The sequence below is a fragment of the Mixophyes fleayi genome, chromosome 11 (assembly GCF_038048845.1).
Source record: "Mixophyes fleayi isolate aMixFle1 chromosome 11, aMixFle1.hap1, whole genome shotgun sequence".
In the NCBI taxonomy this organism is placed as follows: Eukaryota; Metazoa; Chordata; class Amphibia; order Anura; family Limnodynastidae; genus Mixophyes; species Mixophyes fleayi.
In genome coordinates, this window is record NC_134412.1 from 40,646,307 (window position 1) to 40,674,090 (window position 27,784).

General features: G+C 39.9%; 1 protein-coding gene and 1 long non-coding RNA gene across 3 annotated transcripts in view; one reads left to right on the plus strand and one right to left on the minus strand.

The window, feature by feature from the left end:
- The window catches only part of LOC142107933 (germ cell-specific gene 1-like protein), a 100,202-nt gene extending 89,750 nt beyond the window's left edge, over nt 1-10,452 (minus strand). For both annotated transcript variants that reach the window (XM_075191601.1, XM_075191599.1), the window contains exon 1: nt 10,273-10,452. The gene's annotated coding sequence lies outside the window, so the exon portion shown is untranslated. The remainder of the gene's footprint in view (nt 1-10,272) is intronic.
- The window catches only part of LOC142107935 (uncharacterized), a 38,022-nt gene extending 15,225 nt beyond the window's left edge, over nt 1-22,797 (plus strand). Inside the window, exons 2-3 of the long non-coding RNA XR_012680046.1 lie at nt 9,967-10,115; nt 21,188-22,797. This is a non-coding gene — a long non-coding RNA (uncharacterized LOC142107935). The remainder of the gene's footprint in view (nt 1-9,966; nt 10,116-21,187) is intronic.
- The last annotated feature ends 4,987 nt before the right edge of the window (nt 22,798-27,784 follow it).

A 27,784-nucleotide genomic window follows, 5' to 3' on the forward strand; every position in this document is an offset into this window, starting at 1 on the left:
TTGTGGTGACCCACTCCTCTACGCAGTCCAGGTACAATTATTGGTGCGAATCATAAAAGTTCAGGGTTTTTAAGATATTGTGGTGACCCACTCCTCTACGCAGTCCAGGTACAATTATTGGTGCGAATCATAAAAGTTCAGGGTTTTTAAGATATTGTGGTGACCCACTCCTCTACGCAGTCCAGGTACAATTATTGGTGCGAATCATAAAAGTTCAGGGTTTTTAAGATATTGTGGTGACCCACTCCTCTACGCAGTCCAGGTACAATTATTGGTGCGAATCATAAAAGTTCAGGGTTTTTAAGATATTGTGGTGACCCACTCCTCTACGCAGTCCAGGTACAATTATTGGTGCGAATCATAAAAGTTCAGGGTTTTTAAGATATTGTGGTGACCCACTCCTCTACGCAGTCCAGGTACATTTATTGGTGCGAATCATAAAAGTTCAGGGTTTTTAAGATATTGTGGTGACCCACTCCTCTACGCAGTCCAGGTACATTTATTGGTGCGATTCATAAAAGTTCAGGGTTTTTAATGTATATTGTGGTGACCCACTCCTCTACGCAGTCCAGAAAGATACCTTGTTGCAACGTTTTGGACTAATAACTATATTGTGAGGTGTTCACAATACACTGTAAATTAGTGGAAATGCTTGTTATTGAATGTTATTGAGGTTAATAATAGCCTAGGAGTGAAAATAAGCCCAAAAACTTGATTTTTAAACTTTTTATGTTTTTTTCAAAAAAAATCCGAATCCAATACCTTAAATCCGAACCGAGACCTTTCGTCAAGTGTTTTGCGAGACAAATCCGAACCTCAAAAATAACGAAAATCCGGATCCAAAACAGAAAACACGAGACCTCAAAAGTCGCCGGTGCACATCCCTACTTCTTACACCACTTTATATATATATATATGCCAGATACGGTGGTAAATTCTGGCTGAAACTGGCTTCCTGGCATTCAGGAGAGTGCCTATTACACCCCCTGAGAAACCTCTCGCTCTCCACAGACTAGATTCTAAGGCTCTGCCATTAAATTCAGCTGGTTCAGCCTCTGACGCAAGAACTGTCCCAGGGTCAGCAGATCTCTTCACAGCCTTACTGGCAGTACCAGAAAGACTGGACGATCCTCCGGACTGACTCTCTACGGGACCCTGTGGGGCAGGTTTTACCTGTAGCCCCAAGGCCTTGCTAGGACGTCCACTACCAGTGGATCCCTTGTTCTTGCGCAGAACTCTGGGACCTTCCTGCCTTTTGTCCGAATGGGTGTGACTAAAACCTTTTCCCTTACTGGAGATTCTAAGCCTGTATAGCTTCATTTAAACAAAGCAAATCGACAGCCCTGAGCTCTTTCTGATTTGACAGAAGCCAGCGAGGTAACCAAAAGTTGAGGTGAGCTGGCCCCATGAATTCTATCACGATATCCTGGACCTACTCGTCTACCGAGGACCTTGTCTACTGCTGGGCAAACCCAAGCAGCCGTCCTCTCACCCCACCCTCTGTAACCAGAGGCGGGTGGTAGTCATGCTGCTGGTCTATCTGGCAGCTTGGCGGAAAAGCTCTCCGCGCCGCAGGGGCAAAGGATGACCTTCCCCTACGGGACTGTCTCCTGGATTCCACAGCCCCTGGATTGGTAGTCTGGCCTCTGCCAGACCCGCACCCGTAAGGAGGCTGTCTGAAAGAACTAAACCTAGGCCTAGCCCTAGTTCTTGGAGTATTTACAGGCAAGGACGTCTTCTTGCCCCCTGAAGCCTGTAAAATCCAAGAGTCTAATTCTGGACCAAATAGCATCCCACCCGTATACGGGATGGATTCTAATGATCTTTTAGACTCTGAATCCGCATTCCAAGTCCTTAACCATAACGCCCTTCTAGCTACTACAACTGTAGCTGAAATAGACGAAGCTATGGAGGCCAAATTATGGGCCGCTTCATATACATAGCCTGCTGCCTCCCTTAGCTGCATGGCCAGAGGCAGTAAATCTGAATCCTTCAAGGCAGACTCTAACTGCCCTGCCCAGACTTCCATGGCCCTAGCTACCCAGGTAGAGGACAATGCTGGCCTGAGGCTAGTACCAGCGGCCAAGAAGATCGACTTCAGCAGGGATTCTAATTTTTTGTCAGTCGCGTCCTGTAAGGCCGCTGACCCGGGTACAGGTAGTGTAGTCTGACGAACCAATCTCGTCACAGGTGCATCCACCTTCGCCACCTGTTCCCAACAGGTCATATCCTCCTCCTGAAGGGGATACAACACGCCAAACTTCCTTGGCATAGAGAACCTCTTATCTGGATATTTCCAAGAGGCCTCTACAATATCCCTCAACTCAGCTGAGGGAGGGAACCTGACCACCTGCTTAGAAGCTTTCTTAAAGAGAGAGTGGTCCAAGGACTTTGTCTCCTCTACTTCAACAAACCCCAGGGTCTGACGAACTGCTCTTACCAGATCGTCCATACCCTGGTGCCTAGAGTTTCCTTCTGACTCTATAATGGACACATCTGAATCGTCCAACAATTCCCCCTCCTCCTCTGAGGAACTCTCAGAGTCTGACACTGACCACAGCGCTTTAGCTGGTCTACGTCTTTTAACACTACGCTTGTGTCTGGGGTTCTCCAGTAGATGGGCAAGCCGGTCCAGGCCTTTAGCCACCGCTGACCAACCCACCTCTCCTATCTGGGAAACCCCTGGGAGGGTTGGGGAGGGAATTAAACCGACCCCTGGGGAAATGACTCATCTGTCATTCCTACTGTTATACCCTGAGAAGCCATAGATGTAGATGGGATTTCAACTGGTTTAGATAAGACTTACAAGGGTATTAACTCCCTGTGTTAAGGCAGCCGCCCACTCAGGAGGATCTACCGTTATGGTGGAGGTGTCTATAGGCTGTTTCACAGGAACCACAGTGCAGGCCGCACAGAGCCCCCCCTGATCCAGCCGTTCACTTGTTAATTTAACATTACATTTTGAACATTATGTTTGGTACGTGTTGTTTTGCTTTTATCTGCCATCACAAGATAAGAAAAGCTGAATCACGTTTCAAAATTCACAAACACTTCTCCTAATTATCAGAAAATACAGATTAGGTTATTTAACATATCATAGTATTTCTGATTTAAATAAGACAGGCTTGGAGAACTTTATAGTTTTCTTACAAACAACAGTTCTCTCAACACATCATTGTCTTATAATATACATGTCTACACATACACACACATACACACAGAAGAAAATAAAAGTGATACTCAGCGGGGAAGATATGTGTCAACAGTGCACTTCTCTTCAATGACTGCTACAACTGTCCTCCTTTTGAACCTTGGCGCCAAAAGGGATCTTCCACTCGCTCACTCAACGGGGGGGGGGGGGGGGAAGCGGTGTTCCTCAAACACATTCCCTTTCCACTGGCTCTGCTTCTGTGTTATTTACTTTAACAGCGTTTTGCCCTTTCTGCTTAGGGGAAAACCTGTTAGAATGTGTTCCCCGCTAGCGCTATCATTAGCGCGCCATCCTCAAGAATTCACTGCCATCCCATGGGAGGAGGAACTTGGTATACTCCAGCTGGCTTCCGGGGAACCTCAGCAGTAAAGGCGCTTTCTGCCTAATGGCAGCGCCCGTCCTGCATCAGCGGGGAGAGTCTCTTGCCGACTGCTTCCCACTGTGAGAAGCGTTTCACCTGCTCTGTCAGCGGGGCCGCCCCCCCCTGACAGGCGCTTCTCCCACGAGTCAGCTCCGTTGTACACTGAGCCTCTCGCTGCTATCAAAAGAAAAAAACTTGCAAAAGAAAAGGATAAAACCTATTACCAGTTAACCCTGTTCACTGTCTCTCTTGGAGCTCTTCAGGTGCGACCTTCTTCCAAGGGCACCCAATTCAAACTGAGGTATGTGGGGAATTGGCGGGGGTGATATGCTGTCAGCTGAAAAAAGTTAACTCTTTGGGTGCCAGACTCCTCCCCCCGACTCAACCCCATGGTTAAGGAGTGTCCCCCAGATGGATGTAAGAGAAAATGCATTTTACCTTTAGCTGGTATAGATTCTATAAAGTCAGGCATTGAAAAAGATACTTAAATCTAAAAGTAAAATGATATAAAATAATTTTTAAAAATAAGATAAAATTGGGCTTGTTCAAGCTGACGTCTAAGGGTAATTAACAGTGTAGCAGTACAAACAAAAAAGTAAAAAAATCTAAAAGATAGACAGCGATAAATAAACCAACTGTAGTGATAATGAATCAAATATACTGAATATAGATTTAAACATTAGAAAAAAATTGGCTTGAAACATCTAAAATGAAAGCATATGTATTTCTTCCCTTATAAATACATTGTATTATATTTTCATTTGTTTCTACTTGAAGTTCAGACCTAAAATAAAAAGTTTTGCATAAGAGCTAAAAATCATATTAGTTTTTTAATATATCATTATCAAATTGCACGGCATCAATATTACTCCAGGATCTTTCCAGATCAATCAAATTACGCTGCAACAAATGTTTCTTCAGCTATATAAAAAACACTTTCAGTCTGTGTTTTTAGGAACAACTAGTTCCAATTGTAGGTTAGTGCCTTTAAGACTACACATCCATAGTTACCAACTCTATCGGAATCCTCTGTGATAACTTTAATGGCAAATCCTGCTAGTCCACATCCAATGTGCAAAAGAGGAAGGACTCTCACAGGTGGCCACATATTGCCAATATTTTCTGAAACACCTGCTGGATAAGTCCTTAGGAGTAAAAGCCACTGTAAATCGCTGGACTGTTCTACATATGTTCTTGGCACAGCTCTGGGAGACATATGCCACCACTTTTCCCGTCAATGCATTTTTTTTGTCTGAAATGAACTTTCTAAATGCAAAGTTGCCCCTAACTGGTTGCTTTTATGAAAGTGGTACACTCCCTCTGCCTTCTCCCACATGTCAGTGAGTCAGTCAGTGGCTAGTCTACACAATTTCTGCAATAGGAAGTGCACAGTGAGTCATACCTCTCAACATTTAGAATCACAAAATCGGCATAAAATAAGCCCCACCCCAATACGGCCCATCTCTGCACACAAATGCTCAAATTTGTGTACATCCTACATGCTTTTGGTTAAGTCCCAACCCTTTTGGGGCTCGCAAATTGGGATGACCCGCCAAAATTGGGACAGTTGGGAGGTAGTGGACTAAGGAACTTGTAAACTCCTCATACATTGAATGAAAGGGTGGTCAAATAGAATGGCCATCATGCATTCACTGCTTTACTCCACTGTAAAGTGCACAACTAGAGAAAGAGCAGGGGACTCAAATGCTCCCAGTGAAGCAGCAGCACACTAAACTAAACATACTGTATAAAGTAGTACATATTTTATGTTTAAGAAATGATAAATCGTGGCTGCTTTGCACAGCAAACACATTTTTATCCTACTTCCTTCTCAAAAAAACACAGTCTCCAAATGCACTTTATCTTTTTGGAGTGGGAAGGTCCAGCACAAGGGACAGAAAGTATGTCAAGTATTACAAGGCTTAAATCTTCAATCCTAGACATCCTAGTGACATCCTAGTGTATTATAACAACACGTGAGGCTCCCAATTCAAATCTAAAAAATGAAAGCACTTTCCGGACTATGTAAGTAAGTCTTGTGGCTTATACGCCAGCTTTCTAAGCTGCTCTAATCCTGGTTCTGCTAACACCAGGGATGAGAAGGGTGACATTATTTAGCCTCTCCCCTCCACCAGCACGAAACACAATTAGCATTCACAGCACAACAAATAAAGCACAGGCATTTCCCTGCTCAGTACCACTGACCAATGTCAAATATATTTCAGATCTCATCCACAATTTTTCCTTTTACAATTTGACATAGCACTGGAATATTACATCAGAAACTGCACATTTCAGGTACTGACAGACTGCACAGTTTTCACTCCTTTTCCAGTTAAATTCTGTACGAGTTTGTAAAGCCATCACCTTGGGAAGCAAAACCTGGTACAGCAGCAGGTTCCATCCTGGAGGTGATAATGTATTTATTTGAATTATGGCAACATTGTAGAAAATGTTTCATTAAAAGTAAATGCAAATGTTTATGTGGTGCTATTTACCATAGCGATACCTGCTTGTAGAAGCACAGTAACTATGCTCACAGTAGATTTATACATGCTAGAGGGATCATTGTCTCCGTCTGATGTATCCATTATGTAGAAAGACTGCTGTGAATATAAAAAAAGAACTTATCCTATAGATCATTAGATCAGATTTGACGTGTTGTTGTTGTGTTCACCTTCCTGTAAATTCAGCACAGAATAGCCCACCACAAAGACTAGCTGTATGAGTATTTACCCTGAGTATGTACATGGTAGGTATCACATCTATTTATATTACCAGGTATTCTGAATCGTGCCGAATGCCCCAAATAATCTGCAGGAGACAAAGCTCATCATTTAGTGTTAGGAGCAAATCTAGTTAAAGAGTGTTGACAGAGGCGGAACAATTCATTCCTGAGCCCCATAGCAAAACTTGGGTGAAGGCCCATCGACACCACTGTAGCCTCCCGGATCCCCAGTACCTACTCTAAAAATCTTTTCTGAGCATGCGTGGTCTAGTGTAAGCACCAACTGTGCATGCGCCTTTTAAAAAAGGTCTCCAAAGGGTTCTTTTTACAGCAGAGTGGGGGGGTCTCATACAGAATTGCACCCTGTATGCAGTGACGGAACTACCTTGGGTGCAGGGGCCTGGGAGTTGGGGGGACTCAGCATTACCAGGTTTCCAATGCTTAATCTAACCACACATTTTAGATTTGCCCCCTTGGTTGCATGGTTGCAAAAAGATCCCTTCCTACCAGGGGCGGATTGGCCATGTAACGTACTGGTAAAAATCCCGGGAGGCCGACAGCCTCAGGAGGCCGATTAGTGTCTTTTTAGGGGTTTATTAAAAAAAAATAAAAAAATTATGTGTAGCGCCCCCCCAAACCGAACGGAGGAAGAGGGGGAAAGGCAGTGTGGTACTAGGTAGCTGGCCCCTCCTCTGGGACCAGCCACCTACCTTAATGTGGCCGAGGAAAATGGTCTCTCCCCTCTCCCCCCTCTGTGGCTGCTGCAGTCTCCTACACAGGTCACATGGGACGTGTCACATGACAGCTGCCGTCCCATGTGTGCAGTGAGGGGGAGTCTTCAGAAGGAGCTAGGTAAGTGTATATGTCTGCTAAAGTGTATGTGTGTGTGTCTCTCTCTGCTATAAAGTGTGTGTGTGTGTGTCTCTCTGCTAAAGTGTATGTGTCTCTCTGCTATAAAGTGTGTGTGTCTCTCTCTCTGCTATAAAGTGTATGTGTGTGAGGGGGGCTGTAAAGAGTATGTAGGAGAGGAGAGGGGCTGCTAAAGGGTGTTTAGGATTGGAGTGGGGGCTGCTACAGGGTATGTAGGAGAGGAGGGGGCTACTAAAGGATGTATAGGATAGGAGTGGAGGCTGCTACAGGGTATGTAGGAGAGGAGGGGGGCTACTAAAGGATGTATAGGATAGAAGTGGAGGCTGCTACAGGTTATGTAGGAGAGGAGGGGGGCTACTAAAGGATATATAGGATAGGAGTGGAGGCTGCTACAGGGTATGTAGGATAGGAGGGGGGCTACTAAAGGGTATGTAGGATAGGAGTGGGGGCTGCTAAAGGTTGGATTGGGAGGGTCTTAATATATTGTGTGATAAGAGGGAAGGGAGGGGGCTGCCTTAATAGTTCATGGGTGGGAGATAGGGTATTAATTTAATGGTGGAGTTTATGTTGGGGCTAATTATTTAATGGGTGCTAATATTTGTGGGGTGATGGTGGGGCAATTTAATTTATTGGTGGGATAATTTCATTTAATGCTGGGCCTATTAAATTAATATGGAGTGAAGGGACCTTTAATTTAATGCTGGGATGGTTTGGGGCTATTAATTGAATGTGGGGCTGAGTTTGGGAAGGAGAGCTATTTATCATTTAAATGTGAATATTAATTATGTAATGCCATGATGTTTTTGGAAAATGGTTATATTAAATGTAAATGCTATTAATTTATTGCTGGGGCTGTTTGGAGGGAGGGAAATAGGCCTAATTATTAAATGTGTGTGCTATTGATTAAATGCCAGGGATGGTTGGAGTTTTCTAAATTTCATGTACCCATTTTTTTTTCCATGTAGGGCCGCCAACATTCCAGGATCCAGACAAGCAGCAACTGATCCAACAGCCACATGTGGTGACAGTGACAAGAACAGGTAGGAGAGAGGAGGACAGTCTGCCAACTGCCCTGAATCTGGTGAGACAGTCCAGAATGTCGGTGACCGTCTCGCTTAGGATTTGGTCCTACTGAAAGGACAGTTGGGAGGTATGCCCCGCTTCACACTGTACTACTTGTGAAGGCAGAGCTGTGTGTACCTAACAGTAGTGCACACAGTTTTGCCTGTTTATTTGTCATATATGATAACCCTCCTGTCTTAAGTACCCCGGGCCCCCCGGAGCCTTATTCCAGCTCTAGCGATACTTTAGTGGTTCTCGCCTTGATTCCATTGCCTCCTTCTACCTTGCATTGGTCCCATTCTCAGATCACTTTGCTGAACATATGGCCAGCCCCCATTGCACTGACAATATAATTAATCCTGCCTCCTTTAAACTTACTATATCACCAGCAAACCCTTGGAATAGCTCTCCCCTTCACTTATGCCATTGTCTGCCAACCCTCCCTGCACTGTTATTAAATCAAACCACCACCAATCACTGAGCACATTAAGGGCTCATACATAATTGTTACCAAAGAAGTGTTTTCTTGCAGATGCTTGAAGTATTTTACTTTTCTGGTGATCGCACTTGATAGCCGTTTATTATAAGTATTATTTTTGATGCATTGTTTGAAACACACAGTACACATTTTTAAATATTAAAGAGAGATTTGACTGGTAGTTACAGCTCATGATGTCAGGGAAAGATGCAACAGTGCGGTGAGGTGCTCATATGCTGCAGACTGATCAAATAGGATTCTGCCAACATGTTTCGTAATAGTTAAACTTATTAAACAAAGTCAGATATGTTTCTATGAAGGGAATTTCAGAAGGATGTGTTAGTAGGCAACTAAAAGAAGTTTGAGCACAGAGGTATAAATCAGTCTCAGATAATGTAAAAGATTTCATGTATTTTTATAGCACAGGACTGGCAGCTTTTTCCCTGCTTTGCTTTAGAAATGACCTACTGTGTCTTAAGTCATCACATCTAGGTTTTCCTAAATGTTACTACAACCGAATTCCAGTCGTTTTAAATCCCGCCTACTTTTGTGTTGGCCCCACCCACAGTTGATTTGGACCCGCCCACATGAGGCCACTTCAAGAATTTTTTCCAGGGCCACTTTAAGTTCCCAATCCGCCCCTGCTTCCCACCAAAAACTTTAATGTGTTGATCTATAAGCATGTACAATTCAGGAACTCAGCTACTTTAGTACAGTGCACACTACTTATCTCACATGGAGTTTTATTATTTTGTTATGTTCACTGCCACTTTCCAGTTCTTATTACTTTAAATAAAACTAATGCATATTTAATAATATTATATATATATATATATATATATATATATAGATATATATATATATATATATATATATATAGATATATATATATATATATATATATATCTTTGATTTGTCATATGGGACGTGCCAACACTGTCAGAGAGAAAAAATTTATTCTGAGATACTTACAATTATATTTAACCTTGTTTTTAACCAGTAAGTTATTACACGTATTTATGATCTTTTTATATTGCTATGGTCATGGCCACAAATTTCCACTTAATGTAAAAAGAAAGAGTTTATTACCTTGAACAAATATGAGAATGCTGTATGTGCAATATTAGGTGGGCAAATCATTATATTTCATTGTGATCCAAAGAATATTGCTGTATTGTATTATACACTGTCATTCTATGTATTACATCTGCAGTTACACTTCCAGAATGCTAACACCATCATTTCATTTGTTGAAGGGTATGAGAACATTTACTGCTATATGAAAGATTTTGGATTATAACTGATACCTGATGTATATGAGCAACAGGAATAGTCCAACAAAGCAACAGGCTAGCTGAAATCACTACCTCATCACAGAGCAGCTGGAAAAGCATTTCACTTGCAGGTAGCCTTGTTGACTGAATACACAAGGCCTTTTCTTCCATTATCCACCTAGGGGCAGTATAACTTTTGAGCCTATCACAAAGTGCAATAAAGCAATCTTAAAAATCACATGCCTTTATAAACATACCTGTTACACTTAAAATAAAAGGCATACTAACCTTGTATCGCAAGACCTCGTGACTGTATGAGCTCAGCATAACATCCATAGTGTCTTTGTTTTCATTGAAGTCTATTTTGTGATTTTAAGATTACCCCAATACCAAAGAAGGAGAGAATCTGGCCATTTTTTATTCAGTTACCACTCAGATGCTGGTGCACTGCAGAACAGTATGATGAATTGTTGGCTACATAGGATGTGAATATCCTTTTATGGGGAAAGGATACCACCACATGGCAACTTTTGGAAATACAATTTATTTATTTTTCTAAAGGCTGTTAAAAAAACTACTTGCAAATGTGCAAGATATGAATTGAGTAATAAAAATGATTATTCTGTTACCACTCACTGCAGTTTGTTACCACTAACTGCATCACAGTGGCGTAGTAGAAAGACTTACTGCCACACAGCATGAGAGCCATGGGTTAAATTCTGACCAGGGTACTATGGGCCTGATTCATCTTTGGGCGGAAGAACCGTTGTGTGCCGTATTTTGTGTGAAATTGCCCTACACATGCTTAGGAACGGACTTTATACAAGTGAATGCATTTCAAGTTCAAATGCAAATAACACTTCTGACTGCCTACGATTTGAAGGGTAAAACAGTAGGAGGAAGGGGCTTCTGCACGTAGGCAATGTACATTCATTCAATTCAAGCTCTAGGTCAGGCGCGGGCTGGCGAATCTCAGCCCGGGGGGCGCACAGGCAGCCGCATCACATGACACGTGATGCGGCCGCGTTATTGATGATGCGGCATTGCGTGTTTAGCGATGCGGCCGCAGGTAATTATTAAAGAAAACATGGGGGGGGCGGCCCGAACAGGGGTCAGACGGAGCGGCCCGGGGGACCGATGCCCCCCGCCCCAGCTCTAGGCATATTTTTTAGCCATATCACTTGCACCAGCTAGAGGACAGGTGTAAGTACCGATTGATAGTTATGACTGTTATGACTGGTGCGTATGCTTGCCAGGACATGTGTTTGTAATTAAGAGCAAGTGCATTTTAACTAAATATGTATTTCATCTGAAAAATAAAAAATCACACTTTTTTAAATTTATTTTTCTTATTTGTTATAGTATTAACTATAGATGCTTAGGCTCAGTTCCTCGGAAACCGAACACACCCGAACTTATGGGATCGGAGTACCGAGCCGAGTCAGCTCAGTACCTTCGTGCTTTTTCGGATTCGTAAACGAGGCAAAACGTCATTGTGACGTCATTGGATCTTGGATCTCAGATCTCGCAAGTTCTGGAATCTATAAATACCGCCCTCCACGGCGATCTAGCGCCATTTGAGAGAGGGACACAGAAGGGGTAGCATAGAGTGTAGAGCAGTTGGGCAGGCAAAGTTAGAGAATTGAAAGAGGAGGGTGGTAGCACATACTTGCCTACTTTTGGCAAGTTGTATCTGGGAGAGGGGCATGTCTAGAGGGTGGGAGGGGGCAGGGTGTGGCCAAACGGCATATTTGTCATGGGGACGGGGCCAAAATGACGCGATTCACTGTGAATCGCGTCATTTTTAGCCCCGCAATTGCGGGATGTGGGAGACTTGCCAGCTCTCCCGGGAGTCCATGAGACCGACCCGGATTTCGGGAGTTTCCTGGACATTCCGGGAGAGTTGGCAAGTATGTGGTAGCAGTGTTAAACAAAGTAATCAGTGACAATCAGGAGAGCTTCATAGCTCCAGCGTTAAATCTCATTGCAGAAAAATACAAATAATAGTGCTTACAAGGTTGATGTAATTCTGCAGTCAAATGCTACTGTGTTATATAGGTAACACAAAAAGGAGAGCTGCGTTGCTAATTCATTAGTCATTGCTGAAATACACATACTAGTCCTTGCAGGCTTTTCTTCTGAATTTGCACCAAAAAGTGTACAGTGTTATATACACCCAAAGAAAAGAGCTCCATTGCTAATTGTCATTGCATGTTCAAGTGCATAGTGGTTTTAAGTCAGGGACACAAAAATTAAAATAAAAAAGCTTGTACCTTTTTAAATAAAAAAAAACCTCTAAAAAAGGTGAAAGTTTACTGTAGAAAAACATAAAATTGCCAAGATGCAATTCTACCCAAAATATTACCAGGCATACCCAGGGCCGGATTAACCATAGGGCTAACTGGGCTACAGCCCGGGGCCTCGGGCTTCCAGGGGGCCCTTGAAAGTGCTCAGCAGCAGTATTGAATGGTCGGGTGCGGGGGCGCCCCCAGCCCGATCAGTGCTGCTGAGCACTTTCACTGCAGTACTTCCCCGGCGCGCTGTAGTCTCCTTACTGAGGAGATCTCGTGAGTCTCACTCTCACGAGATCTCCTCAGTAAAGAGTGTACAGCGCGCCAGGGAAGGAGGAGAACGAGGTAAGTGCCGGGGGGGGCGGCTCGGATCACAGGGGGGGGGGGCGCCTCATGGGGGAATGGAGGCCCCCTTAGCCCAGGGGCCTCCATTCCCTTAATCCGGCCCTGGGCTTACCAGAATCAGGTAGCTCCCTTCTCTTAACTAGATTTCAGCGCCTGCAATGTACACTGTCATCATATTCACCCTCATCATTGTGTACATGTTCCCCAAACAATACTAATTCATCACCACTGGAATCCACCATCACATAAGTCTTTGATGTAATTTCCGATAATGGCCTTCCTCATGGAATTTGTAGTTCATTTTATGGCAGAGCTGTCACGATTTTTGGGCAATTCTTTTAGAGCAGAACAAATGTCAAAATGTTGTGCTGACTCATCTGCATCACCACTGGGTGTCTTGGGAAAACTACGTTTTTTCCTAAAACCAGCTGCCAGAGAAACGGAAGGAGGAGATGTCATTACAAGATGTTGATAGCTCTTTGATCCTGGCGAAGCGAATTAAGTACTTAATCTACAATTACAATATAGTTAGCTGATTTGTTTAGCTTAATTTCCTCCTTCAGTTTCTGTAGCTGCTTCTTAAAAAGTATAATTAAGGCAATTACTTGACTCAAGCTAACCGTGTCTGCACTCTCTGCACAGGTGACTACTTCACTGGACTAAAGTACATTCCCCCTCAAATTCTAGACTTCCTGAAGCTGCTGCATTCTCCTACATGCTGTTGCACAATCCCGAAAATGACCCTACATTTTTTGGGACACAGACAGCATCTCCTGCATGTCATTGTAATTTCTTAAAAAGTTCTGTACCACCAAGTTGATTGTGTGAGCAAAACAGGAAATGTGATGGAATTCCACCCGCTGTAATGCTCTAACAATATTGGTGGCGTTGTCAGAAATCACATATCCTCAGGAGAGTCGAAGCAGGATAAGCCATGTTGCAATGACATCCCTTAGTTTTTAAAACAGGTTGTCAGCGGTATTACCTCTGACCTGCGCCTTGTCTCATGTATGATAACCACCTCTCATTCTCACCTTCAAGATTTCTCCCGTGCTGCTTCCCACTTATGGAATTCCCTACCATGCTCAATCCGACTTTCCCACAGCCTTCAAATCTTTAGATGCTCTTTGCAAACACATCTCTTTTTTAGAGGTGACCTTATCCCCGATAACACTATTGACACTAATAATAATATATAATAGCACGGTGGCTAAGTGGTAAGCCTTTCTGCCTCACAGCGCTGGGGTCATGAGTTCAATTCCCAAACATGGCCTTATCTGTGTGGAGTTTGTATGTTCTCCCTGTGTTTGCGTGGATATGCTCTGGTTTCCTCCCACACTTCAAAAACATACTAGTAGGTTAATTGGCTGCTATCAAATTGACCCTAGTCTCTCTCTATGTCTGTCTGTGTGTGTATGTTAGGAAATCTAGACTGTGAGCTCCAATGGTGCAGGGATTGATGTGAATGAGTTCTCTGTCCAGCGCTGCGGAATTAGTCGCGCTATGTAAATAAATGGTGATGATGGATAATATGCCTCTTAGTGAAGCAGATGATACACAGAGTAGGCTGCATCAGAAAAATGTGATGTACTTGGGTACATGCCGCTGCTGTTCCTGGTGAAGTAGAATCTCTGACACAGTGGGCTGTCACAGTCATATAATCTTTAGTTTGCCCAGTTCCACTTGTACCCATATCTGTGGCTAAGTGTACAGTGGGTAGAATGGCATTTTGCAGCCCAATAATTACATTTTTACTAACCTTCTGGTAGAGGTGAGAAATAGCTTTTCTAGTAAAATGGTGTTGTGATGGAATTTGGTAACGGGGGCACAAGACCTCAAGTAATTGTCTAACACAGCTGCATTAATAGTGGATATTGGATGCAGATCTAATACTAGCATAGTCCCCATGGCATCTGTGATCCGCTTTGTGACTGGGTGGCAGCTTTCTTACTTTCTTCCTCTAGCAAAGGATTGTTTAACAGTCAATTGTTGTAAACTACTAGTAGTCTTCTTCTGGTTTGTAAATCCACCCCCAGCAGCAGCAGTGGGACTAACGCTCAATAATTCTTCAGAGGAATCATGGTTAGTGGAGGAGTCATCTAGCCTTAGCAACTTGGATGCAGGACTATCTCCCATCACTTGTAAGGATATTGATGATGAAGGTGTTTGGGGTGCAGATTGCAGGTGCTGGGATCTAGATTAGAGAAGGGAGGTAGCTGATACTGAGCTACTTGTTGTTATTTTTTTAACATAAGTTTCTGATTTTCCCAACAGCTTTCCATGAACTCGATTCAAATGCCGTAACATGGATGAGGATCCTAGATGGTTAAGGTCCCTACCTCTACTGAGTGTGGCTTTACAAACGCTACAAATGGCTAGACAACTGTTGTCAGGATTTGTGTAAAAATAATTGCACACATAAGAGGTGGATTTATGGTCTTATGCCCAGGCATGTAAATGGCCTTTTTCATATCACTGGCAAGAACTGCTGCAATCTTTGTTTGAAAGTGTATGAAAATAATATTGTGACCTGTGAGGTGGTCAAAATTCACTGCAAATTACTTGAAATTAGTGTTATTGAGGTTAATACTAATGTAGGATCAAAAAAAGAACCAAAATTATGTGATTTTAGCATATTTTAGCAATTTTTCCAAAACAATACAGATCCAAAACCGAAACCAAACAACACGAGAGCGGTTTTGCCAAAATCAAAACCAAAACACAAAGCTTATCCAGATCCAAAACCAAAACCACTTCATGGGGGTCAGTGAGCATCTCTAGTATTAACTAGTGTTAATGTATTTAATATTTTTTCATGCCTTCTCATGGGAATTTATATTGCACATATGCATTGTGCTTATTCTGCAATGTGTTCTGTCTGTCTGCAAATGCAAGCACGTTTCTTGAGATTCTCTTATACTTGAATATGGGCGTATGTGTGTGCTATTTCCGTCTGAATTTAAAAAAATGCAAATTGCATTCACTTTGCTTTTCTTGATGAATCAGGCCCTATATCTGTGTGGAGAGTTTGTATTTTCTACACTTGGAATTTCCCACCCTCTTAAACTCACTAGTTTACCCTATGTTCAACCTGTACATAGTTCACAAAAGACAACAACCCTCTTACACTCGGACCAACATTTCTGTGCGTCTGGATCATATAACCCACTAAGCACTTTTACCATTGCATTCTGGCTGGGCCAATATGCAATATGTAGTACATAACCTCATGTGTCAAACTCCCATTGTCCTATAGATTGTAAGCTTGCGAGCAGCACCCTCTTACCTCTCTTTCTGTATGTATTAAGCAGTATTCTGGTATTAATGTGTTTGATCCTAAATATTAAGCGCTATGGAATTTGCTGGCTCTATTTAAATTAATGTTGATGATGGTAAAGTGTTCCATCCTCTCCAAAGGAGTAGCACTTCTGGTATGTAACAGTAGTATGCTAATTTTTCTAAGCTTCTGATGGATGTACTCGTGTTTGCCAACATCTCAACTGACCAGGTTGAAGAGATACTGCCCCACCTGAATGATGCAGTGATCATTTTTGACTGTGAGTAATAATTCATCTGGGGTCATGTCGCTCAAGAGCTTCCAAAAACTACCACTGATGTCAACAGGCTGAGCAAATGGAGACAGGTATTTTCTAGCAAGCAAGCCTTGGCAGGCTACCCAGTGCATGAAGCTTTTGGCAACCAACTCTTTGACTGGAAGTTTGCATGGAATCAGAATGCCACATCTTGTCCTTATCACCTCAGCATTGTGGTAAAAGCTGCCCCTATTCCAAAGACCTGCAAATTGCATTTGTATTTCTTTCAAGAGCTTGGAGAATTTCATGGCCCAAGCTACATCAGTCTTATTGCGAAAAATATGTTGGATAAGCTGGGCTATTTTTGAGAGGAGCTTCTCGCAGTACAGGCAGTACTGCTTTTTGTTATACACCCATTTTTTGGGAAAGTGTTTGGAAAAGTGTTTCGATGGAGACCTCTTCATCTTGTCGGCCTTCTGTGTTCAAAAAAATGCTGACATGCAGTTAAGAATTGTTGTGCATAGAACGTGCCTTCGCTTTGTTCCATTGCCCTGCAATGGAGCATCACCGCTGCTATTGCTTGTGTCTGAACCACTCTCCTCTGAATGGTCAGGGACATACTCATCTCCACTATAGTCAGAGCTACCACTGGGCTGTGTCCAGGCCTGACGCTCCCATTAGGCAAGGTTAGGCACTTGCCTAGGGCGCCGGGCTCTGGAGGGCGCCTGGAGGGCGCCACAGAATAATAAAATACTTTAAAACTGTGCGGCGACCGCTGACCATCTATTGGTGTCGCGCACACACTGTCTCCTCCACCTCAAAAAGTGCCTCACATGGACAATAAATCTACATCTTGTATGCAGTCTTTCTTGAAAATATAAGCATAAGCAAATTATATAAATACTGTTTCGGTTTAGAGCAGAATAGGAATTGTATTCCTTTTGTTAAACCTCAACTACCTGCAAGGAGTTTGCTGGTGGTAATATTTATATATAAGCTATTAATTGGTCATATTTGACAAACTATTAGCCCCATTCACTTTAACATCCACATACTGCAAAGAAATTGTAAAACATAGATAACAAATACAGTATTACAATTGATAAAACTATTTAAGTTTTTTCTCTGTTATCATCAAGATACTTTCAGATGTCTTATTCTTAGCAATGTTCCTTAATAAAGGAACAAGTCATACAAACTGTTCCATCCAGCAAAACAGCTCAAGGATCTTCAAGGCAGCCATGTCCCAGGGATCTTTATGTTCTTAGGTTTATTTGTGTAGACTGGGAGCCAATATCTTCAAATTATTATTTTTATTAAAGATCATCGCAGGTTTATCAAGGAATAAAGATCGTAGGATATGATTTTGTTTTAAGATTAAAAAAAACAACTTTGTAATAATTTGCCGTTATTTGTTGGTTTTGTCTTATTTGTTGATTTTTTTTAAATTAAATTTGGAAAGAAATGATATATCTATTTTCTTATGAGAGACCTTTCTCTTTTTCCTGTTTGATTCATCTATACTTGGAAACAGTAGGTCATGTCTCTCTAAATATTTAACATTGAAAAGTTCAGCTTCATCCGAATTTTTGGGATATACCCTATCAAAGAATTTTGTAGTCATATCCTGCACTTGTCTTCCAAACGTGGCTTGAATAGATAAGTTACATTCCAATCTATCAAATTGACCTTTGATGCTGTTTGCTACCCAAGGTCCATGTGGACCACTAGAAAAATGTAGCTTTACTTTCATCCATATATTGTTACAAATTGAATACTGAAGATGGCGGAATTTATATGTTATAACAGAAAAGGTAGAAGAAGAGAGAAGTGTGTATATATATATATATATATAAAAGCAAAACAATAGATAGTGCACTATTGAGGGTATATGAAGTGCTCATTTCGGATTCTACAAGTGTTATGTGAAGTATTCTACTATCCTTGAGGAGAATTCAGGTTTAATCTGATCCATGAAGACACCAGTTACATCTACAGATAAGCTTAAAAAGTTTTTTATCTGGCACGCATAATATACTTAGTATGGTGTTGGTGTTTCTAGAGTGCTCTGCATCTTCTTTACTACTGATTCACCTGCATTATCTGAGTGTCTACTACCCACTTGGTGACTAAGACTCTGGCTTGTGGTACACCTCTCTGTATTTTTATATACAGTATTATACTATGTGGCACCCCCTCCCACTTGTTTTGTTGTAGATTTTATCCAGTCCATCATCTGGTCGTGTGGGAATTTGGCAGCCGCCTGAACATAGGACATCCATCTGTCTAAAGGGACATTATCTGAACTGTTTTTGCGTCTCCTCAGAGTTACGCGCTGCGCTATCTATTGTTTTTGCCTATATATATATATATATATATATATATATATATATATATATATATATATATATATATACACACACACAAGTTAACCCGTGCATGATACTCATGCATTCTAGTCAAATCAAGCTACTTAAGGTGTTAAAAAGGTTCTTGTCATGCATTTGGGCCATAGCCCAGGCCTCCTCAGGGGAAGAGCGTTACTTCCCGACGCAAGCGCCCTTTTTTAACGTAGTTTTGTCCCCATGTCACCACCTCATCATTTTTCTCCATCACCTCATCCTTCATCTTTATCGCCACATCTATCCAGATGTCTATCCAGACACAGGGATCTCTCTCAGCGGTCCTGAGTATCACACCCCTCTCGCTCTGTCACCCCCGGCAACCACCAACCACTCCCCACTGTCACCCCCGGCAACCACTCCCAACTGTCACTTCTTCTTCAAGAAATATATATATATATTTTAAATCTTTATAAACACTTTTAACAATTAACAAATTAAATTAACAAATTAAAAACATCATAGTATACCAAATTTCAGCCCTTTCTGAGTTTTTTTTCCCACACACACACTAAGAATTTAGTAGGTCAGTGTATAACTCCGCCCAGCAGGTGGCGCTGCAGCTTTTTTTTTTTTCACACACAGACACACGCCACTAGGCTTTTATATAGTAGATATAGATATATATATATATATATATATATATAAAAATACACACACACACATATATATACATATATATAGTTTATAAAGGTTGATATGGTTGAAGAAGCACTATTAATGACAATTTTTAACAAGGGAATTTGCTTAAAGCAGACATGAGGCACCGGTGGACAGTGTCTCTCTGCAAAAGATATATAGGCGAGAATCACCATCCCCCCCTTTGTTAATGATGATGCACATTTCTTAGAAAATTGGAACAACATGCAAGATGAATGCTCTTTTTCTCTTATAAAATTATTAAGTGAAAAAAAAAAATAACAAGAGAAATTGGGGAAATAAAAAAACTTCTTGGTTCCCTTTAAGGATTGTAAAAAGATGGATCTGAAATTTCCTCCATCTGACATTATTTTTAAATAAAGCCAAGTGGGTTACATATATTCATCTGAACATCGTATTGGATTACAACATGGTGGATGTACAGTTTCTTGACCAAGCCACCACCTTAGTCTTAAAAATAGGAGTGTGGACCATCTAAATCCCCTTCCATGACTCAGAAGCATGGAAACAGGGAGTCTCTGTTACTTAACCAGGATTAAGATAGTCAGCACATGGTTTGAGTAGCTATTGTTCTCCCTGGAACTGTGTCAGACTCATAGGCTCCAAAACAGTAGGAGGGAAAAATCACAAGGAGGTGAAAACTATCCGCTAATAGCTCCATCACCTTAGAATTTGGGAACCAATACCATCCTGGATAAACTTAGAATATTCTGTGTTGTTGGTGATTTTTCTGAATCAGGGTTTGGAGTCCTGTCTCCAACCAGATCTAAAGAGTGACCAGATTGCAAACCAGTTACCTGGAAGAAAATGTGCTCCTTAGGGATATTCTTGTGGGTCTGTTCACCTGGTATGCCTATTGGAGTAGGGCAGATCCCTACCATCTTGTTAGAGAGCTTTGGCCAAGCAGCTTGGAACAGCAAGTTGTCAGGAATTGGAGTGTTTTGGATCAAAAGTCTGGCTGGAGAGACTAAAACTTTTGAAGAGATCCATTGGACCTGAGTGCTCTGTTGTCAAGGTAATTGCCACTGGAGCTTGAATACTATAACTTCACCTGAGAACTACTCTCCTCAGTTTGGTTTGCCCAGAACTTATTCCCATTTAAAACTTTATTAGTTGTCTTAAAACTGACTCTGGAATGTTGTGGTGAAATTCGGTGCTATTCTGGGTGTTGTTTTTGGTAAAAAAAAAACTTCTTATTTTGCTATAAGTTACAGTGTGTCTGTTTGTAATAAAGACACTATTTTATAATATCTTTCTCTTTGGTTGTGTGATCTAGAACCCATTGAAACCAGGGTTACCTAAGTGGGCTGCTGCACCAACTGCCTGGCATCCTGACAAAGATCAATCTATTTTTAAGAATGGGGTTGACACATTAATGCTAAGGTGGAGGAATGATTTGCCAGTGATAATATATAATACCACCAAGGAACTATTAGGAATTCTAAAAAGGAATGATTTAATTCATCTCAAGTCCGTTATAGAACTGAAAGGAAAGACTCTTATTTCTCATCTCATGTGATCGGAAACCTGAGATGAAGAATAAAAACATGTACCATGGATTTGAGTATTGGTCATGACATAAAAGTCATTATATAAGGATTAATGATGTTACCATCCAAGATAAGGTAAGGATTTGTGAAAAATGCCCAAATCAAAATCTTAAATTAGTTAAGATCTTCAACTTACATTGCCAAATAAGAATTTATCCAGGTTGCTCTGAGTCCCAAGTTTAGTGCAAAAAGCCGGCTGTGTATAATAAAATAACAATTAAGGTATAGGAGATTTATACGGAGTTAGTTATGTATACATAATTTTTTTGTATATATTACATATCATGTATTGTATATTTTACATATAATTTATTGCATATTTTTATATTTTATAAGATTATTGTGCTTGTCAAAGAGTTTTTATTTTGGATGAAGACAATTTATTAATATGAAAATATTTACATTGTTTTATCTTATTTTAGTATATCATTAATATTTGATGTGGTATTATTATGTCAACTGGATCCTTGCGTGTGAGCTGATGAGAGGGATATGAACAAGAATGAAAAAGTTAATTCAAAGAACAGATGTTTCTAATCAGAGTTGATGAACAAAGACTTGCACGAACTTCTCCAAAGTCTCCATTGAATCCAGGGGAGCCAAAAGGATCAAGATACGCCTATATACCTTCTCAGCCAATTGTAATATGACATTTGTAAATTGTAGTGCAACCTACTTTTGCTGGTACTAAAAGTAATTGTCTGGTCTGTGGAAGACCAGAGTTTTCAGAGACTGAAAATGAGCGTGATATTATCACAGCGCAAGCTTTTCTTTTGTAAATAAACAATGATATAATTTTATTCTTAAAGTTTCTTTTGCTGAAGATATTAAATTATTACTTTAACAAAATTGGACGCACTGCTGCGATTTCTCAAACATGATTCGATTTGGAAAAGGGACATTTGGATTTCTAGTTTTGAAATGTATGGTCGACGATTTTCTCTTTTATAAAGGAAGGTAAGTTATTGCCGATTCTTTTGAAATAGAAAAAGAATGTACACCATAGATTGCAAACTGGTTATTTTGTGTTTTTTCCCAATGAAATTTGTGTTGCAGAAATGAGAACTTTTAGCTTATTATGTTTATTTATAGTAACTGTTTTAGAATTTAAAAGTAGGAGTTTAAAGTGTTAAATTTTTCTGTCTGCTACTTTGCTAAACAGTACATCATATGTATTTCTGTTATTGGAATGTAGGCAATATAAATAATATTTGCCTGAGTTCAGGGGAAGCTGCTTTGTGAACTGCTTATCTGAGTATGAGTGTGTGTTAATGAGTGTTGAGAAGTTAAGAGATAAAATATCTTTTGCTGAAGATATTAAATTATTACTTTAACATGCTATTTGTGGTATTTATGATGAAACAATATAAAACCCATATTGTGATTGCCGCAAAGAGTTTGCTGTTTAGGTTTTCTCAGCTGATTAACATGAAGACACCTATTTAAAGGGGAGGCATTGTGAGCATGAGGAGGATACTATTTAAACAGGTTATGACGTCTCATGAAATCATCTTTGAAGATGTCTTGTTTGGAGCTGAAATGCGTCAGAAAGCAAGTCTGCAAAAGAGGAGCAGAGAGAAAGTGCTAAGGAAAGGATTTGTTTAGGAAGCTGTATCTTTGGAAACTGAGGTGCGATTATGAACACTATCTTCATTCAGTTAGTTTGCCACTTACATATTACAATTAACTGACAGCTACACAGGATTAAAGCACATGTTTGTCTGATGCGGAAGACCTAACAATGAAATGGTGCGCTACTTTGCATAGTATTAATAACCTCCATTTATGAACACCAAAGGAGAATCTTAGTTCCTTAAACACTTTGTACTATTTTCAATGCTGCTCATAATGTTTTCCTAGTTTTTTGGGACTACAAGAGTTCCTAATTGAATTGATGTTTACACTGAGTTTAAAACAGCTTTCTGTTTTCCTTATATATTTACCTTGCACAAATGTTTCTTGCTTTCTAAAAGTTATATGCCAATTAGCTTCTGAATGATTATTTTATTAGATACTATATATTAGCATCAAAATTCTGTGATTGTTTAAGATTAACTACATGTTATAATAAAGAGTAGTTTTTCTTTTTAAACCAACTTGCAATTGCCTTAACACGTTATTCTGCCAATGATTTTTATAAGTATTAATCTTAATTTATTCATATCTATATTGTTTCTTTAATTCTACATTTATTATGTTAGTAATGGGAATATTAGCGCTGTTCAATTTCTTTTAATTATACATCCCATTGTAATGGCTGCCATGGAGGAAAAAAAAGGAAAGAGGCAAATTATCATCATCATCATCATCAATTATTTATATAGCGCCACTAATTCCGCAGCGCTGTACAGAGAACTCACTCACATCAGTCCCTTCCCCATTGGAGCTTACAGTCTAAATTCCCTAACACACACACACACACACAGACACACAAACTAGGGTCAATTTGTTAGCAGCCAATTAACCTACCAGTATGTTTTTGGAGTGTGGGAGGAAACCGGAGCACCTGGAGGAAACCCACGCAAACACGGGGAGAACATACAAACTCCTCACAGATAAGGCCATGGTTGGGAATTGAACTCATGACCCCAGTGCTGTAAGGCAGATGTGCTAACCACTACGCCACCATGCTGCCCAATTATACTTATAGGTACTTTTCCTTGACATACCCCATAGCAGCCATTACAATGGTTGGTCCCTTATTAGAAATAGGATGAAACAGAAAATTAGAAATCACTCCATGGAGTATATTGTTGTGGAGCTCCTGAGTATGTGCACACCACCAAGTGGTGACGTTATCTCGGAGGCAAGGCATAGGCCAGAGAAATCCACGAGCTCTTAGGTTCTCCCTAATCTTATATCCATTTAAAGTGAAAACTTAAATTAACTAGAGTTATCATTAGCTAAACAACACCCTGTATTTCAGTTATGTAGCATTTTTAAATGACCAAGCTTAACTAGCACATGAATTTGTTAAGAACACAAAGACAGAATGTTATTACATGGTATTGAATATGACAAAATAGTCACAATGCTAAAGGTAACAAGAAAAATAATCGTAACAATATGATATAAAGTATTACAATGTAAATATGTTTCTTTAAAATAAAAAGGAAAAATACAGAAACAGAAAAAGAACATACCTAATTTCCTATCTGTTGAGGTAGGACAGAGAAACATGGATGATTTCCCCAATACAGATTGGCCTCCAGGAATGTGACACATTTGTTACAGTTTTGCAGGACATTTTAAGCAAACTTCTTTCTGCTCACAGTTATATGACGCCACTGGGACAAGGCAGTGTAACTCCTTTATGATGTGTATTCAAAAACCATTTCTTAGTCAGAAATAATTTTAACTGCCATATCTTTTCTCTGACACATCAGAGAGACACATTTTCCCAGTGAATAAGCAAGTCATAAGTTCTCACACGATTGTATATGAAATTTATACTTTATTTGTACACTGAAAATTAAAGTTGATCTAGAACATGTCTTACCACAAATATAAGTCTACCATCACATTTTAAATTTACCTCCCCCTCCATTGTAGCATGGTTTTGCCTTACTTACTTTTGCTGAACTTTCCTTAATGAATCAGGCCCATTGGGTCTGATTCATTAAGAAAAGGCAAAGAAATGAGTAAGTCTTCTCCTGGACAAAACCATGTCACAATGCATTATATAAAGAACAATTCAATATCTCCATATAGTGTGGTACAGAAAACTGTGGACAATTCCAAAACAAAGTAAAACTTTTATTTATAAGTGTTTACAATAATTCCTGAAGCTTTCTTTGTGCACTAAATATATTCATTGTTACACATGTCATTTCAATATGTAAATATAACATTATCCAATAGTGCTCTGAGTGTTAGTGTTTTGAGGTTTCAGTCTATTTTGATACTACTACAAGCATATAGTGTACTGTATGCTGCTCAACAGGTAAACTAAGGACTTCTGATGGCAACTAGAATCTTATTTACAAAATAAACTGAGAAGCGTTTGCATAGCAGCAATTAGAAATGGAACGGGACAGTTCATTTGGGAAGATCCAGACCATATATAATCTTGCTTGCAGAAAACCGTATCCAGAATGTGTTCTGGGGTTGGAACAGAACCTACAGTGAAAACAGAGATTATCTTTGTTTAAAACTATATGGAGTAAAAAAATAATGATCAAATCATATACATATATATGTACTGTGAACAATTCTTAAAAAATATTAATAAAAGACGGAAGATTGGACAGGCACTATCATAATATATAAGGTAAGATTGAAAAAGGATCCTCAAACTCCTTTTTAGTATACAATATTGGTGTGTATATTGCAACAATTACAAGTTTGTAAGATAAATCAGAAATATAACGTTAATAATCAGTAGAATTAAAAAAACATTGTCAATTCTTCACTACTTCCTTTGACAGGGTGGAAACCTTATTTAACTTGTTTGTATATAAACAGTAATAAACACTAAAAAGCACTGGGTACTAATAAAGCTTAAGTACTAATTGAAGAACAAAAGTAATATGATTATACAGAAGTCTGTCTGTAATGGCCATTTCCTATGTTGTATCTATTCAAGAGAATGATGCAGAACAGTGACACAGCAGTACATAACACTAGTTGTCACTATTACGCTACATCATACTTGCCAACTCCCCCGAAATTCCTGTGAGACTCCAGAATTTCAGGTAGGTCTAGCAAACTCCCGGGATAGTAGGCAATTCGCCTGCATTCTGGCCACTTCCTAGTCAAATGGCTGAGACAGATTCCTACCACCTGCAGCAAAATTACGTGATCGCGGCATTATGTAGTGGAAACTGGGTCAAAATGACATAACTTGTGGTATTCCATCCCCTTCCACAATTATCATGCCCCCTCTGGGATCATCCGGAGGGGACAATAGAAAAGTTGGCATGTATACTACATTTATCAGCTGCCATTGGAAACAACTGTATTTCTACATTGATTGTGCATATATATATATATATATTGTCAAAGTCGAGTAATTGGATGAAAGAAAGCATTTTGATTAATATTATTTTACTGTGTGATTGCGATCAGTACGCCACATGTCATAACGCAATCACACGATACATAACGCATGCATACACTTACACATTCACTTGTACATAGTTCATTTTTAAAATAGTTCCAACCCACAGTCGTTTATGAACAAATATTATTTAATTTATAGTTTTATATGATAATGCTAAGAAGCACTTAATTGAGATCTAAGGTTCAGGTTACAGGAAACATCATTAGTCCTTAGTGATTCAGTTCAATCGGCTATGAGATCGCACCTTGTGTATGCTAGTTATGGAATATAGGGAATATAGGGAATATAGGGAATATAGGGAAGTGATCAGAATGGTATTGTGTGTATAATGTAAATAGACAGGTTGAAACTAGGTTTCGTCTGGAAGATTAGTATGCATCTGACCCCCACCCTTGGAGAGCTGAACCCCAATCTTAGAGGGTATCGTTGGAACTGACCTATGAACTACACTATACTGGGCTGTCCTGGAACCTGAACCTATGGAAACATGCCAAGTCATCTGTAATGTATTTACTGTAACACCAAATGTATATATATTGCTCTCTGGAATCTGCTTACAGTCTCTTTGACCACAGACTTCGGAATTGAATGACTGTAAGCTGGACCCAGCAGGGCGCAGCGTATGTTATTTAATTGTTATTCTTTTGCTTATAAAGCATAAAACGCTTTGTGAGTTGGAACCACACAAATCGCATAAACAATGATTATTGGTAAACTATAAAATAACATATATATATATATAATCATCATCACCATTTATATAGCGCCACTGATTCCGCAGCGCATTCACATCTGTCCCTGCCCCATTGGAGCTCACAGTTTAAATTCCCTAATATAGACACACACTAACAGACAGACTCATACAGACAGGGAGGGAGACAGACAGGTAGAGACTAGGGTCAATTTTGATAGCAGCCAATTAACCTACTAGTATGGTTTTTTTTTTTTTGTGTGGGAGGAAACCAGAGCACCCGGAGGAAACCCACGCAAACACAGGGAGAACATACAAACTCCACACAGATAAGGCCATGGTCGGGAATTGAACTCAGTTCACCCCAGTGCTGTGAGGCAGAAGTGCTACCACTACGCCACCGTGCTGCCCAAATATTCAACAGTATATATTACATATACATGGTTTACAACATTTAAATATATATATATATATATATATAATATATTTCTGTAAATGCTTTACGTTTCCAGTATTTATTTATTACTATTTATATAGGAGAATATTTAATCATTCACATAAGTCCCTGCCCAACTGGACCTTACAGTCTAAGTTGTCCAACACACACAGACACACACTAAGTGGGGAATTATATACAAAGGACAAATGCTATGTAAAAATGTGGACATCAGTATGAGCTTGTTCTTCATATGTGTATGCCTAAATATGTTTATATAGACACACTCTGGTTTTGCGCTACACTACTGAGTCTGTACTGAGGTATTTTCAGAAATACCTATCCATTAACTGTAAAAAATAAATATATTGAGGCATATGTACAATAAAAAGATGACATCCTACACAAAAATCCAATCACCTCGCAACAGTGGTCAATGTGGGGATGTATATGTTGGTATGCCATACCACCACTTTTCCTACTGCCTTCATTGTTAAATTATCACATTCCATTCACTTATATTCCCATTACAGTTTTCATACTGCCACTTCTAAATTTCCACTTCAATCACTGCCTCCCAATACATGAAGCAAACTGTATATTAGATATACATGGTTTACAACATTTAAATCAGATGTCACAACTGTGGAAAAAATGTTGGATTACCAACTTACTAAATATTTATATTTATGCACGTACATATTTTCGGAGCACTAATATAGACCAATCTGTATACCTATGCTTAGGTTTATGCATATCACGTTATCAATTTAGCGGTGTTATCAGCGGAGCCTTGCAAATTATTTTTTGTAATTTTAATTCACCATACA